The sequence below is a fragment of the Hipposideros armiger genome, unplaced genomic scaffold (assembly GCF_001890085.2).
Source record: "Hipposideros armiger isolate ML-2016 unplaced genomic scaffold, ASM189008v1 scaffold_3314, whole genome shotgun sequence".
In the NCBI taxonomy this organism is placed as follows: Eukaryota; Metazoa; Chordata; class Mammalia; order Chiroptera; family Hipposideridae; genus Hipposideros; species Hipposideros armiger.
In genome coordinates this window covers 1-3614 of record NW_017734579.1, presented here as the reverse complement: position 1 = coordinate 3614, position 3614 = coordinate 1, and the positions used below count along the sequence as shown (strand labels likewise).

At 38.2% G+C, this 3614-nt stretch overlaps 1 pseudogene; it reads left to right on the top strand.

The window, feature by feature from the left end:
- The first annotated feature begins 1141 nt into the window (after positions 1–1141).
- Positions 1142–3345, top strand: LOC109378761 (40S ribosomal protein S24-like; annotated as a pseudogene).
- The last annotated feature ends 269 nt before the right edge of the window (positions 3346–3614 follow it).

Here is a 3614-nt window from a genome sequence, read left to right as displayed (position 1 = left end):
AATAAACCATATCTCCCTAGCTCTTTGTAAATTACTGAATTGTAAATGTATTTGTTAGTCATATTTGAAAATGCAGATGTCCTATCTTCTTGGGAGAAAAGTCTACTTTAATGAGACTAGTGGCAAATTTTTCAAGTAATAATATAGCCAATAAGCCATGTGTAAATCTTAGCATGAGCCTTCATATTTACAACATCGTTTTTAATTACAACAGAAAATGCTTTTGTATCCTCTATATACTGTCTTAAACATTTTTTTAAAGATGGATTTACCTAATAGAAATGTCCCTTAAAGAAATGAATAGAACCATTAAACATTCAATACGTTGCCTCCCTGTATTAACACCTCATCGAGCCTTTTCTTACCTTGTCATCCTTAAGTGGCCGGCCCATTGCTCTTCTTTATTTCCTGGGCTGACCCCCATGGTCCAGAGATTGCGCTATTTAAAATGAAGCATAGGCCTTTTTGGTTCCTTAGCACATTGTGTGTCACCTTGGTAACTAAATGTACAAACCAGAAACCCCAATCTCCAATCTCAAGCTCATCAACTTCTATAGCCCTACCTCAATTACAGCACTCACAGCCAAGTGTTTGTCTGAAATTGGGTGAGTCCTCCATGTAATGAGGATAATTACTACCTTTTAAGATATTTTAAATGCTTAGGCTCTTACAATAATTAACTGCAGAGAATTCTCTTATCTGGCAGGGCCAGGGAATGAGGTAGTCTGGTTAATGGTTCAATTGAAAGAAAGAAAATAAAGGATGCTCGTGCTCCTGAGATTCAGTCGGGGTCTGCATGAGATAATTGTGTTTTGCCAGAGTGCCCTCCCCCCTCTAGAAGACCATTACATTGCACCATCAGATATCTAAATAGCAGCAAAAGCATTTTCAGAATGTTACCAACCCTGGTTTAAGTGATGTCACACATTCTTTCCATCTTCCAATTTATAGCCTTTCCTCAGACAAATGAAGTTGTTGGCAGTCTCCACTTACTGAGCCTTGAGACAACGTGAAGCAGTAATAGGAATAGTAATAACCCCAGGAAGATTTTCCACTTTTTTAGTCATGCAATCTAGGAAGTTTTCTCTTTGTGTATTTGTTAAGCTGCAATAAAGAATATTGTTGCAGGCCGGCCGCTATCATGAGCAACACAGTAAGTGTCCGGACCAGGAAGTACATGACCAATAGACTATGTCAACAGAAACACATGGTCATCGATATCTTTCACCTTGAGAAGGCAACCTAACACAGAAACTCAGGAGAAACTAGCCAAAATGCACAAGACCACATCAGAAGTCATCTTTCTATTTGGATTTAGAACCCATTTCGGTGGTGGCAAGACAGCTGGCTTGGGCATGATTTATGATTGCTTGGATTATGCAGAGAAAAATGAACCCAAACATAGACTTGAAAGACATGGCCTGTATGAGAGGAAAAAGAACTCAAGAAGGCAGTGAAAGGAACACAAGAACAGAATGAAGAAAGTTAGGGGGACTGCAGAGGCCAATGCTGGTGCTGGCAAAAAGCGCGGTGGAGATTGGACGACAGAAAAAGTAAAGATTTGTCAGTGACTTTACTTTATTGGTGATTGAGCAGATTTTTCATGAGAACACTGATAAACTAAGAACTTAAAAAAAAAGAATATTGTTTTCTTTCACTGGTTTAGGTCAAAGATTCCATGTCAAAAATCAATTGCAAGTGATCAAGATTCCCCATTCTTTTTGTTTTTGTTTTTTATTTTCTTTTTTTTTTATTGGGGAACAGCCATGGTCATTGGTTACACATTGCTTTCATGCTACAATGGCATAGTTGACTCTTTTAAGGAGGACGCCGCTTACAGTGGCCAATACGGGGATCAAACCAGCAACTTTGGTGTTATCAGCACAATGCTCTAACCAACTGAGCTAACCGCTCACCCCAAGATTCCCCAGTCTTTATAGTAGTGAGTGAAAGAGGTCAAGTTTGCTTCTCAGTTAAATTTGAACAATATTTTAAGTCTCCCTGGTACCCTGTTCCAAACATCTAATATATTGTGCGAGCATCGTTTCTTTTTAAGTTATCTACAAAAGTTTTTTGTAATGTAGTTAAAAAACACTGCAATGCTGAGCTAAGAGTGCAACACCATTGCCTTCCTGAGATGACTGTGTCACTGAGTGAGGGAAGCCTTTGCTCAGGTTGGTGGTGAAATAAAGACATTCTCAGGTAGACAGGAGCTAAGTGATAGCCCACAGATCTGCCATGCAAGAAATGCTAAAAGGATGTCTTTAGGCTGAAGAGAAATGATGTCCTATGGAACCCTGTATCGACTGGAAGGAATGAGGAACAGGAGAAAGGGGAAAATAGTTTGATAAACATACAAGGCCTCATTTTAATGCCCCAGTTTTCTTCATTTTCTGTAATTTATTTAAAAGATTATTGGGGAGTGATGTCAGCAAGATGGCAGAATAGGAGGTCCAAGTCCTCATATCTCCCTTCCCTCCTCTCCCTCAACAGAATCACCAATTTAACAACCATCCACAGGTAGAAACAGCTTTCTGAGAGCTCTGGAATCCAGGTGAGAAATTCCAGCACTCTGGTGGAGCAGAAAGGAGAAAAGATAAATGGAAAAGGGTAAGAACAGTTTCACTTTCCTTGCCTCACCCTTCCCCAACCCCACACAGTGCAGAGCCGACAGATCCTGTTGGCCAGAAAGTTCTCCTGCACTTCAGGAGAGGGGAGAAGAATTCCATTTTAGGGAGAAGAGCTCCATTTTAGGGAGGGGAGCTCCATTTTATCATGCAGTAGAACGCCATGGTTGGAACATATCACTGTTTGTTTAACCATTTACCCTCTGAAAGACATCGGGAGCCTTTCCAGTTTGGGGTTATTATTACCGAAGCTGCTATGAACATTTGTCTACAGGCAATGTGTGAACATACATTTTCATTTATGTAAAATAAATCCCAGGAGTACATTTTAGAGGTCATGCGGTAGTTGCATGTTAATTTTATAAGAAAGGACAAAGCTATTTCCTAGGTGGCTGTGTTATTTTATACTCCTACCAACAATGTCACAATACAGTTTTTCTGCATCCTTGCAAGCATTTGATGTTTTCACTAGTTTCTTCTGTGTCAGTTGACATGATTACATTATTTTTTCTTTATCATGTTAATACGATTGATTTTCACATGTTGAACTATCCTGGTATACCTGGAATAAATTCCGTTTGGTCATGGTGTATAATTTTTCTATACATTGTAGGTTTTGCTTCACTGATATTTTGTTGAGAATTTTTGTCTTATAGCATAAAAGATATTGGCCTTTCTTTTTTTTAACTGTCTTTGTCTTGTTTTGATATCAAGTTAATACTGACCTATACTGTAAATGAGGTAGAAAATGTTCTCTCTTATTATATGTTTTTTCAAAAAAATTGTGTAAAATTAATGTTAATTCTTTTTTAAATGTTTGGAAAAGTTATCCAGTACAACTATGATGGCCTGGAGGTTTCTAGAGGTAACTCTTTTCTTTTAACTCATTTGTTCTGACAGTTTATGCACAAACATTGTCACTGAGATGTTTGCCCTTTTCATTGTAGTATCTGCTGCAAAAATGTATTAAAATTGTATTATCTTATT